The 13,064-nt window shown below is 46.9% G+C and overlaps 1 protein-coding gene and 1 long non-coding RNA gene across 13 annotated transcripts in view; one reads left to right on the top strand and one right to left on the bottom strand.

Annotated features, from left to right (window-relative positions):
- DLGAP1 (DLG associated protein 1) overlaps positions 1 to 13,064 on the bottom strand; it is a 902,804-nt gene that overhangs the window by 87,427 nt on the left and 802,313 nt on the right. The window lies entirely within an intron of this gene.
- On the top strand, positions 4,771 to 11,690 carry LOC123588598. The gene is made up of 3 exons (XR_006707925.1): positions 4,771 to 5,862; positions 7,562 to 7,669; positions 10,144 to 11,690. It is a non-coding gene; the product is annotated as an uncharacterized LOC123588598 (long non-coding RNA).

Here is a 13,064-nt window from a genome sequence, read left to right as displayed (position 1 = left end):
GACTACTCTATATGATTCTATATGACGGGCGCCTGGGTGGCTCAGTTGGTTAAGCGCCCGACTTTGGCTCAGGTCATGATCTCACAGTTCGTGAGTTTGAGCCTCACGTTGGGCTCAGTGCTGACAGCTCAGAGCCTGGAACATGCTTCGGATTCTGTGTCTCCCTCTTTCTCTGCTCCTTCCCCACTGGTGTTCTGTCTCCCTCTGTCTCACAAAACTGAATAAAAGTTAAAAAAAAAAAAAAAGGTTCTATATGACAAATTCTGTTACACAGCATATTTCCAGACCAAAATTTCTCTATTTCAAAAAGCTTCTCAGCCTTGGTGGCCCAACTTCCATCAGCAATAGTGTGGTGACTGGAAAATGTGGTTCTTCTATTTTTGTTTATTTATTTTTTTATTTTAAGTAGGCTCCACACCCAACACAGGGCTTGAACTCATGACCCTGAGATCAAGAGTCACATGCTCTACCAACTAAGCCAGCCAGCCACCTCGAAAGGCCATTCTTCAAAGTCAGCCAGACCCGCTGGAAATCCTGACCTGCCAATTACGAGCTACGTGACCTCATATGAGTCAACTCTTTTAGCCCCTGTTTTTTCATCTGCTGAGTTCCCGTAATGGCATCGATGATCTCCTAGTGTAATGGGATAGATGGGGAACGTTTATATAGTGTAAGGTGACACGGTGTGGCACTTCTATCTGACACAGGAAGTAGGCTCTTTTCTTTTTCTTCTCCTTCCTACATCATTTGATACAACAAAATTCATACATAACAAAAACCATCTTGAAAACTGCCCAAGGGAGGACATTCTATACTTTTCAGATGTTTGCCTTTCTATAGCATGAAGAGCCTTGCACACATGATACATGCATGAGCACACATTTTCAGAGGCCTCTCCGTAGTGTGTGATATTAAAACTTCACCTTATCACTCTGGTCTCAGCTCATCAGTTCTCTCTTTGGAGAGCCCTCCTTCTGTGCTGATTTTCAAGCAGCCCTTTCGTTCTTCCATTGCCACCCAGTAGCCACTTACAAACAAGAGATGCACAGAGAACATGCAATTGACCATGAAGGCGTTGCATCTTTTTAAAGCCAGAAGCACTTTCCAAGGGTGGGGAGTTGTCGCTCGCCCATTCTGCTCTTTGGCCGGGTCCTTACCGGTGTTGTGTCACCGTACCCCACCCCAGCCCTCTGCAGCCTGTCTGCCTGCACCCCTCCACCCCCTGTGACGCTTCCCCTGCCACTCATTCAGGTCACACAGGGTGACTAGCTGCGGCCTCTGCTGTCCTGAACTTTGGAAGAGGCAGAAACTGTTATGGATTTCTGATGTCTTGCAGAATGGATCCCTACCAGAGGTTTAAAACTTTTTCATACTCTCTAGAGTTCAGAAAAGACAAAAACAAAAGCGCTTACAAGTATGTCTCCCTTTGCCTTCACAGTCACTCTCATGATCTGCAGCCAGGGAGGGTTGGAGGGCATGATAGGAATGGGACCTGCTTACTCTAAGTTCAACTACTTGAGAATTTAAAGTTGCAGACTGCTTAAGGCCTGCCCACTCGATTTCCTTAGTTTACTATAGTAACAAGGTAGGATACCAGCCCTAAACATATCCACTGAAATTACCAGAAATCTATTAAGCAACAACGGCTTCGCTTTCCACGCCTGGGAGACAGTATTGCATCATGTTACAAAATACAAGTTTTGGAGGAAGACCTTTGGTTTAAAAGCGTGTCGCCTAGGGACAGTTGCTTAATCTCTTTGAATATCAGTTTCTTACTGTGTAAAATGAGGATTAGAATACCTTCCTTAGGGGGTTGGGTGGATAAAATGAAGTAATATATGAGAAATGCTCACCCTATTACCCGACACGTAGTAAGTGTTCAATAAATAGTATATAGTAACAGCAAAGATGATGTCAACAATTTCATAAGAGGAATCCTTTCATTTTGTCTAAGCAGCTGCTAAGCCAGGTGCAAAGGGCCTGGGACACTCGGAAGTCGCAGTTCCATGTACAGTTGGTGAGATTATGCCATCCTATCTCCGTGGCATCCAGACGTCTCAGGTATCTTGTCCAGTGCCAGGTAGGGGGCATGCGAGGAGACAAAACTGAATCTCAGGTGAAAACGCTGTTGTTCAGTATATTCGCTGGCAGTGCTCCTGTCAGAGATGCCCTCAAGCTTCCAATTTTATGGGACCTTTAAATTCATGGTCTCAGGGGCGCTTGGGTGGCTCGATCGGTTAAGTGTCTGACTCTTGATTTTGGCTCGGGTCATGATCTCATGGTTCGTGGGTTCAAGCCCTGAGTCTGGCTCTGCACGGACAGCATGGAGCCTGCTTGGGATTCTCTCTCTCTCTCCCTGCTCTCCCTGCTCTCGTGCTTTCTCTCTTCCTCCCTCCCTCCCTCCCTCCCTCCCTCTCTCTCTCCCTCTCAAAAATAAATATATAAACATTAAAAAAATTGATAGTCATAAAAGTACTTCTGAGACATTGACCATCTCAGACATATTTTCATTTTTGGTGATTTCCCAGATGTTTACTTGAGATAAAAATAAGCAAAACAACGAAAGCTTTTCTTCTGAAAAGATCTTGATGTCCATTTTTCTGTCACTAACATAAGAGAGATTTGATCAGGAAGTATGTTGTTGAAAAAAACAAAACAAAACATTTTGAGCTTAAGTGAAATGTGGGTAGTGCTCTATTTTATAAGTGATTTTGGATATACAATCAATCAAACCTTTCTCAGGAGAAGAAGGTTGGCATTCTGGAGAAAGGAGTCAAAGGGACAGTGTTGGTTGAGAGGGCCCTGTGCCTAAGACATGGGCATGAACGGAAAGCCCGGATGAAGCAAAAGTCTTTGGAATTCTTGGTCTGTAAATTGGTAGGTCTGTGATCTAGGGCAGTGCGCTTAAGTATTCTATGCTACATTGTATAACAACCTGTGGAATGCATTCGGTGCTTCATTTTATAATAATCTGGAGAGTGGGACCATAACTATAAGACAGCTGTTACAGTGACCATGAAAGAGGTAGCAGGTGCGAAAGCCCTTTGTAAATTGCAAAGTGCTCTGCAGATGTTGTGGTAGGAACAAAAACAGTAGTAATAAGAATTATTACTTTTTCGGGAGCCATCTGAGTAATTTTTCCAAACCACAATTCTTTCAGGAGCAGCATAAATTGAGTTGGCCTTTGGCTTCTGTGGAGTTCAGGCTCTGGGGATAACACAAAATATTTTATAAAATTTGCATGAAATCACAAATTTAGGTAAATAGGAGGGGGAAAATGCTGTAAAAATTAATAGGGCCAAAGGGCCCTCTCTCCCCCTCCCATCCATCCCAAAACACTCATAATATTTGATATAAAAATGACATGTCAACAAATAGCTGCATTAAAAAGGAACAGTTCTGGGCTCCTGGGTGGCTCAGTTGGTTGAGGGTCTGACTTTGGCTCTGGTCATGATGTCACAGTTCATGACTTCGAGCCCTGCATTGGGCTTTGTGTTGACAGCTCAGAGCCTGGAGCCTGCTTCGGATTCTGTGTCTCGCTCTCTCTCTCTGCCCTTCCCCTGCGTGTGAGCTCTCTCTCTCTCTCTCTCTGTGTCTGTCAAAAATAAATAAACATTAAAAAGGAACAATTCTTCCAACATTGCTTAGGGTGAAGCTAAGTAGATTTTATTCATTCATTCATTTATTAATTTTAAGTAGGTTTTGTTTATTTTTATTTTTTAATATAATTTATTGTCAAATTGGTTTCCATATCATTTATTTATTTTTAAATGTTTCTTTATTTTTGAGAGAAAGAGAGAGAGAACGAACAGGGCAGGGGCAGAGAGAGGGAGACAGAGGATCCAAAGCCGGCTCTGTGCTGACAGTGTAGAGCCCGACACGAGGCTCAAACTCATGATCTGTAAGATCACAACCTGAGCCGAAGTCAGAGGCTTAACTGACTGAGCCACCCAGGTGCCCCATTATTTTAAGTAGATTTTCAAACATAACTTGGAGAGGAGACAGAACGTAATTTTTCACATGCTGGATAAATAGAGTTGATAATTTTGGTGGTTTTCAGTAACTGAGTAGAAAAGTTGAGACCGGTAGGTCTACTGTTACCACAGTAAGTGCTAGCTGGGGTGTGTCTATTTTCTTGAATAGAAGCTTGCTTCTAAAGAGAAAGAGTCCAGGGGCACTTAATAAACAGGCTCCCGGATGCCCCTTTTTGAATTTGGAGCAGGGAGGAAAGCTGGGTCACAGGCAGATAATCTTCGAGGGAGTTGCTGGGGAACTGGCCTTGGAAATAGCCAGGCGATGAGAGAAAACATCCAAGGGAAACCTTGGCAGGTGGGAGGCAGTGGGGGTGGAGTAGCTAATCTTTAGGGAAATAGGAAGGGGAGCTGATGGCTGAAGGGAGGCCAGGAAAACATTTTTCTTTGCTTTGTCTGTGGCAGAGACAGCTCTGAGCCCAAATGTGTTCCGGAGTCTTTGTCTCCATAGGCAAAGGGAGATTCCCTGCCCCCTGCTCTTCCCCACTCACTCAGCTCCCAGTTTTCTTTTTTTAAACGTTTTTTTTTCAACGTTTATTTATTTTTTTTGGGACAGAGAGAGACAGAGCATGAACGGGGGAGGGGCAGAGAGAGAGGGAGACACAGAACCGGAAACAGGCTCCAGGCTCTGAGCCATCAGCCCAGAGCCCGACGCGGGGCTCGAACTCACGGACCGCGAGATCGTGACCTGGCTGAAGTCGGACGCTTAACCGACTGCGCCACCCAGACGCCCCTCAGCTCCCAGTTTTCCAGATCTCTTTCACTCCGTTCCGTGCTTGCTCTTTGAAGGGGAAAACTCTAGCTCGTCCGATAAATGAAGGCGTTGCATTTTTAGAAGACTTCTTGCAAACATCTCTTTCCTCCGGAGTAATACAAATGAATTTTAAAAGAGGGTCTCTGTAAAGTCTGCCTGAATTCCAAGGTGTGCCTAAAATCGGGAACTGGCAACACTGTTCGTCATCGTTCTGTAGCTCTCAAATCGTAATAAGGCCTGGAAAGGGAAGAGCTACATTTTATACTTTACCCGTGAGGGTGCGGAATTGTGCTAAGTGCTTTTTACACCTGACCTTCCATCCGTTTTACAGATTTGGAGACGGAGGTGAAGTTCAGAGAGGCTGGTAAGCTGCCAGAGGTGGGTGCAACAGTATCTCCGTCTGACATGTTCTTCTAGAACAGGTCAGCCAACTTTTCTATAGCGAGTGGTAAATATTTTAGGCTTTGTGGACCATGCGGTCTCTGGTCCCACACATGTAACTCTGCCATTGTGGCCAGGCCAGACACAACCTGTAAATGAGCGGGCATGGCTGCCTTGGAGAGGTGAGCTACATTTGGTCAATCCCCTCGCTGGAGCTTTGCCACTTCCTGTCAAGAGGTGGAGTCTAGTTCCCCTCCCTTTGAATCTGGGGGTGGAGAGGGGGTGTATGATTTGTTTGTGACTAAGGGGGTGTGAAGGAAGTGACACTATGACCTCTGAGGCCAGATCAGAAAATGTGATGCAATTTCTACCTCACTCCCTGGGACAGCTGCCTGCCTAAAGTCTGAGCCACTACGGAGGGGGTCCAGTTGTCCTGAGGCCACCACCTGTAAGGAAGCCCACCTCGGCCATGTGGAAAGATCACACAGAGAAGCCTTGAGACTATAAGGAGAGAGAGAGAGAGAGAGAGAGAGAGAGAGAGAGAGAGAGAGATGCTGAACCAACCCCCAGTTGTTCTGGTCCTCCACCAGACTGCAGGCTGGGAGAGACCCTGAACCCGAACTCCCCAGCACAAGATGTCCCCAAATTCCTGGCCTAGAAACTGAGGAATAACAAGATGGTTGCTGTTGTTTCAAGGTACTAAGTTTTGGGGTGACTTGTTAACCTGGAAATAAACAGAATGTTGCCCTCAAACTAGTGAGTGGCATATATGGGGTTAACCTAGGTTGTCCTGCCCACTCCCCCCCACCCCGCCCATGTGTTTTTTCCATTACACGATTGCTTCCAGCAGCCCTTTTTTGGGGGAAAATGTGGTAAAATATATATAAAACACAAAATTTACCATGTTAACTATTTTTAAGTGAGCAGTTTGATACGTACATTCACATTGTTGTACAACCAGTCTCCAGAATTTTCCTCTTGCAGAACTGAAACTCTGTCTCCATAAAACAATAGCTCCTGGTTCTTTCCTCTCCCCCTGCCCCTGGTGACAGCCATTCCACTTTCTGTCCGTATGAATTTGACCACTCAAAGCCCGTCATGTAACCGGAATCATGTGGTGTTTGTCTCTTTTGTGACTGGCTTGTTTCATTCGGTGTCTGTGGTGTGTGTGTGTGTGTGTGTGTGTGTTTATATATTTGTATATTTTAAGCCTGCACTGGTCACGGAGTCTGACCAGCAAGTAGCAAAGGTTTGTCAAGGAAAAATGTCAGAGATTTTAGGTCCTGTAAGTCACAGATGCAACATGTCCCAGGAGGGACCTTGCAGTGGCACTTCCTCTAACAATGACAATTCAGTGTCCTGCCTCTAAAGGGCTTTGAAGAAAGAGGAACCCATGAATCAAGAATAAGATAAGGCTGTTTGATTTGTTTCATCATGCCTTGAGAATGAAATCACTTTCTATCACCCGGCCTTTCAGAGCATCAAACACAAACACTCACTGTCTGCTCCTTTATTTCCTCTGCGTCTGTGGACTTGCTGGAATTTCTGTGAGCATCTGGGAATTACAGATGAAGCAAAACCCCTTCTGCAGGGGATTAGGTCTGAGGAAGGTGGGCCTTACGTGCTGTTGCTTGCTTACACAGACTAACACTGAACCTTTGGGGGCTACTTTGACCTTCTTTCTCTGCCTTCCTCCCAGCCCTGACCTAAGACCAAAGGCAGCGCTGGGCCAAGGTGCACACTCTTAAAGTCGACGGCCTGGCCTTCTTCTCCCCCACACTCACCCTAATTCTACCTACCCTGCCTGTGACACCAAGATAGAATGGAAGCAACCTTCTGCAACCTCCCAGGGCCCCCATCCACTGTTATGGGCTGAGTTGTGTCTCCTACTCCCAACCCCAAATTCATATGTTGAAGTCCTGACTCTTGGTACATTAGAACGAGTGTATTTTGGAGACAGGGTCTCTCAAGAGGTGATTAAATGAAAATGAGGTCATTAGGGTTGGCCCAAATCCAATAAGACTGGTGTCCTTATAAGAAGGGAGAGAGGCACCTGGGGCACATGTTCACAGAGGAAGGGCCACGTGTGGACGGACACAGGGCGAATGTGACCGTCTGCAAGCCAAAGCGAGAAACCTCTGAAGAAACAACCTGCCCACACATTGACCTTGGACGTCCAGCCTCCAGAACTGTAAGAAAATACATTTCTATTGTTTGAGCCACACCATCTGTGGTACTTTGTTATGGCAGCTTCAGCAAATTAATACACCCACCAACAGAAGTTTCGCAGCCTTGAGGTTGGGACCTCAGCCCAGAAATTCTGAAGGTAATAATCAAAAACTCAAAAGGCAAGAAAGCCTTATAATTCAGTTCCTCTTGCTGCATCTTTCACAAGCGGCCTGCTGGCAGGTTTGGAAGGTGGCGCTGGAGACAGCCTGGAATGAGCAAGCCCAGTGGGGTTGGAGGCTCCTGGCTCAGAAGAGGAGGGACTGAGATTCAGAAGGTCTGGCAAGTATGGGGAGACTTCGCAGGCGTGTTTGGGGCATGGTCTCAGAGGCTCATCTTGATGGACAATTCACTAACTCCTTCCCTCTTCTCCCTTATTATCAGCAAAGTAAGAAGGATTGCATCATGCAAATCCTGATACTGTTTTGGTTTTTCTTTTGTGGGAAGGGTGATACAGGATAGGAGGGACACCTGCTGTTCAAACAGGTGGAGGGGAGGGTGGGGCAGGAGACGGGATAATGGTCTCTAAATTCTGAATCTCTGAGATCTGTGACTATGCTACCTTACACAGCAGTGGGGACTTTGCAGATGTGATTACGTTAAGGATCTTAAAATGGCAAGATTATCCTGGATTATCTAGGTGGCCCCAATGTAATCACAAGGGCCCTTATAAGAGAGAGGCAGAAAGGTCAGAGCCAGAGAAGGAGATGGTGGTGGAAGCAGAGGGCAGGGGGAGAGGGGAAGGGGAGGTGAAGGGAGAGAGAGGGGTGGGCTGGGGGTGAAGGTTTCAAGATGCTATATCCCGCTGATTTTGAAGACGCTGTGGCCACAAGGCCAGGAATAAAAGCAGCCAAGCAGCCTGGAGAAGGCAAGGGAGTGGATTCTCCCCTAGACCCTCCATAATGGAGTGCAGCCCTGTTCATCTATTAAAAAATTTTTTTCTTTTAAAAAATATTTTTTTTTAATGTTTATGTATTTTTGAGACAGAGAGAGACAGAGCATGAACGGGGGAGGGTCACAGAGAGGGAGACACAGAATCAGAAGCAGGCTCCAGGCTCCAAGCTGTCAGCACAGAGCCCGAGGCGGGGCTTGAACCCACGGACCGTGAGATCATGACCTGAGCCGAAGTCAGATGCCCAACTGACTGAGCCACCCAGGCGCCCCCCAAATTTTTTTTCTTAATGTTTATTTTTTTGTAAATTTTTTTTTCAACGTTTATTTATTTTTGGGACAGAGAGAGACAGAGCATGAATGGGGAAGGGTCAGAGAGAGAGGGAGACACAGAATCGGAAACAGGCTCCAGGCTCTGAGCCATCAACCCAGAGCCCGACGCGGGGCTCAAACTCACGGACCGCGAGATCATGACCTGGCTGAAGTCGGACGCTTAACCGACTGCGCCACCCAGGCGTCTCCTTAATGTTTATTTTTGAGAGAGAGAGAGAGAGAGAAGCAGAGTGTGGGTGGGGGAGGGGGAGAGATCGAGGGAGACAAAGGATCTGAATCGGACTCCAGGCTCTCAGCACAGAGCCCTATGTGGGGCTCGAACTCATGAACCTTGAGATCATGCTCTGAGTTGACGTTGGACGCCTAACCAACGGGGCCACCCAGGCACCCCCTGCCTGCCTGTTTCAGACTTCTAACCTCAAAGCTATCGGATGAGTGGTGTTGTTTTAAGCCACGAGGTTTGTGGTAACCTGTTACAGCAGCAACAGGAAACCAGTACAGGTGGTACGGATGAAAGTCCTAGAACAGCTGCTGTCATATTTAAATAGGCAGCGGTAAGTGCCCAGAAGTGAAATGACAGACAAAGGTAAAGCCTGCATCCCCTAAATAGTGGTTCTCAAAAGTTGGTCTCCCAACCCACAGCGTCAGTGGCACCTGGAATTGTGGGTCAAACTCTCTGGCCGCAGCCCAGACCTACTGATGGACAAAGTCCCTGGGGTGGGCCCTACGAGCAGTGGTTACACAGAAGCTTCAGGTGACTCCAATGCCTGCCAAGGTTCACCTTAAAAATAAGTGACCTGGGCTGGTTGTTCATGAGTGAAGAGTACCTGGGGACCTTGACGGTGGGTGTGTTCCTATTGAATCTACACTTACCCTAGTTATTTCATGATTTATGCTTGGCTTGGGATCTAGGAATGATTGGTAAACATTCCCCCCGGCAAGATGGGTTCTGCAGCCTGAACGCAGGAGGAGGGGGGAGCCCAGAGTTCAGTCTCCATGTCCCTACAAGTCCCCACCCCCTTCACACAGTCCTGTGCCTGTGGGAAAGACGGAGAGTAAGGCTAGATCCTGGTGACAAAGCCATGAACTGCCACATACACTTGTCCCAGCCTGGAGCAGTGGAAGGGGTGGTTAGTTCCTATAACTCCTCACTGAGGCAATCCTAAACTGGCTAATTGGAAAAGTACTCGATTCTGAAAGCCTGAGTGAGGTCATCCCTTCCAGCCACAGCGTAAAGTTTTGGAATCACACAGACACTGCAGACACCTAGATCTGCCTCCTACTAGCTGGGGGATCTTGGGTGCTTAATCTCTCTGAGTCTTAGTCTTGCTTATTGTAAAAGTACTTCTCTTTCGAGCTGTTGAGAAGTTTAGTGAAATGATGTATGCAAAAGTCCTAGGGCAGGGCTTAGAACAAAGTAAATGCTCAGTACTACTGTTACTTATTGTCAATCATTGTAGTTAATGTTGTTAATTGCAAGAAGAGGTGTTATTTACACCAGTCCTGATTTTAATCTTCTATTTCCAGGCTTCACCCGGATAAGGGATCCAGCTCACAAGTTCATCCTTACAAGGGTTTTCAGTTCTGCTAACAACACCTCTCTCTGTGGTTCTTGAAGGCTCTGGTGTAGGAAGAGTCACCAAAAACAAGCAGACGTTTCTCAGTGCTTCTCAGCTGATGGAACTGTTCCCAGCAGCCTGGTGCGCAGCCCGAGGAGGTGGCCGGCCCTCAGCTGGGTGATTCCATTCCCCAGTCACTGCTTGGTCCAGGCGGCTCTGGTATTTTTCCTCCCTTCTCCCGGGGCGGCTCCCGGGGCGGCCTCCAGAGCACCCAGACAGCCGCCGCCACATCCCGCTGCTTCAGAAGCGGAAGTAAGGCGCATTTAGGACCTTTCTGGGTGAGTGACAGCATTTGAGATGAGATTAACAAAATGCCAGCGCTTCGGGGAAACCAGACTTTCCCTGTCACCTCTTCTCCACCTTTCCCACGACACAGAAGATGGGCCAGGCTGATGTCGGTCTGTGCATTCGGGTCGTGTCAGCCTCGAATGTGAGACAGTGGGCGCTGGTGAGCTGGGTGTGAAAGGGCCCTTTGTGAGTGGGGGTCCCAGAGTGCTGGCACGGGGTGAACCTGTATGCGACTGGCCACTCTGTGCTTGACTGCGCCACCGGGCGTGTGTGCGTGGCTCTGAATGCATCGCCCTGGGTGTGGGTCCCCTGATGGCAGATGCTCAGGGAGCCTCTGGAATCTCAGAGGAAACAGTCTGGCTGGGCTGCTGGCTCGTCTTCTCTCAGCCAGTCAGCGCTTGGAGCGTGATCACTTACCACCTGAATCCCATCAAGTTTAAGGTTTACCTTTCTTAGAAGGGAAACGCCTGTTTATTTTACCTCCACAGAAACAGTTTAATTTTTAAAGATTCAAGATGTCCCCAAATGTCATGATCAAGGCTAATTTTACAAGAACAGGGGAAACTAACGGAGGAAGAATATCCTGCTGCTTTTTAACCCAAGGAAGGGATTGCTCATAATATTACACCTGATTTAGGCCATGTGCACCTGAGGACGTCTGTTATGGGCTGAGTGTTGGTGTCCTCCCTAAATTGGTATGTTGAAACTCTAAGCCCCTAAAATGATGGTGTTTAGAGGTGGGGCCTTTGGGAGGTGACTGGGTTTTCGTGAGGTCATGGTAGGGGTCCTCATAATGGAATTAGTGCCCTTATAAGACGAGATGCCAGTATCTCTTTCTTTCTGTCTTACCACATATAATGATCATGTGAGGACACAGCCAGAAGGCCACTATCTGCCACCCATGAAGTGAGCCCTCACTAGACACTGACCCTTCTGGCACTTTGATCTCGGACTTCCCAGACTCCAGAACTGTGAGAAACAAATGTCTGTTGTAAGCCACCCAGACTATGGTATTTGTTACAGCAGCCCCCAAAGACGAAGACAGAAGCTCAGGAACAAAATAATCTCCGGGGCACCTAGGTGGCTCAGGTGCTTAAGCATCCGACTCTGGCTCCAGTCATGATCTCACGGTTTGTGAGTTTGAGCCCAATGTTGGGCTCTCTGCTGTCAGCACAGAGCCTTCTTCAGATCCTCTATCCCCTTCTCTCTGCCCCTCCCCCGCTCATGTTTCCTTTCTGTCTCTCAAAAAAAAAAAAAAAAAAAAGGCAAAATAATCAAAACTCCAAGAAATAGACCGCAAGGACCCAGGCAGCTTTCCCTGAAAATGCTCCTCCCCATTCCAAAAGGCAAAATAATCGTCTTTCACAGATGCTCACAGAAGCAAAGTCTAGCCACCATACGCACAGAATGTACAAAAGGGAACAACCAAAGGAAGGTGCCCTTGAATCTGCCCGGTGCCCACCTCACAGAACCTTTCCCTCCACCCAGCTGGGGTTCTTGGTAGTGGTTATTACTGACCTGCTTCCCGAAGGAGATGGTTCTTCGTTCATCTCTCCCAAGCAGGCTTCACTTCCGCCTTCACGGAAATCTAGCTCTCACCATTATATGCCTGATTGTATGCCTTCCAAATTCTACAACTATTCAGGAGTTATCTAGGCATGCACGTATTCCACCTATTAGCTTTGGTGGCCAAGACCTATAAGCTGTTGTGTTGGCATTTTCTGCCATCACACCCTGTTAGAGGCTGCGTGTGTGTTTGGGCCTGAGGGGGTGGTGGGGAGAGACTGCCCCCAGGTCAAACATTTGCCATGGAGCTGCTGGGCACGTGTAATGTTTCTCAAGGTGAGCCACACAAATGCCCCAAACAAAACAATCGGAGGCCGACTTAGCAATTATTTTCAGGAGATTAGATTTGGAGCAGCTTCAAGGATTCCTAATACAAAATAGTGTGCTTTAAGGCAGTTAAACCAAAAGCATAAATTTTCATTCTGAGGGACAGAAAGTAGATTCATAGTTGCCTAGGTTTGGGGTAGGGGTGGAGACTAATTGGGGTGTTAAAAACGTTCCAAAGTTAAATTGTGGGTGATGGTTGCACAACTCTGTGAATGTACTAAAAAAAACAAAACATCTAATTACATACTTTAAGTGGGTGAATTTTATGGTATGAGTTCTACCTCAAGCTGTTAAACATTTAATTCTGAGAGAATTACATGGTCTATAAAAATAGCCCTAATATTTTATTAGCATTAGTAACTTTTTTTTTTTTTTTTTTACCAATTATTTCTGGTGTGTGTGATGACTAATACTTTAGGTTATATATGCTTTTGGGAAGGGCAGACTGGAGAAGGTAATCTGGCTTCAGACAAGGACCAGGTCCCAGGTATAAAAATGCAGGGAGTAGATTTGCTCAGTGGGAATGTTCTTCAGTCTTCCACTGTGTTTCCCCTGCCCCTTACAGACCCGTGGGGTAGAAGGGGCTGTTTGAGCATGTGTGGTTCCTCCTACCCTATCTCTAGAGTCACTCCTCTGTGCTCTGGGGCC

This window comes from Leopardus geoffroyi, chromosome D3 (genome assembly GCF_018350155.1).
Source record: "Leopardus geoffroyi isolate Oge1 chromosome D3, O.geoffroyi_Oge1_pat1.0, whole genome shotgun sequence".
NCBI classification, from domain to species: Eukaryota; Metazoa; Chordata; class Mammalia; order Carnivora; family Felidae; genus Leopardus; species Leopardus geoffroyi.
The sequence above is the reverse complement of the archived record's forward strand: the minus strand, read 5'-3'. Positions and strand labels throughout refer to the sequence as shown.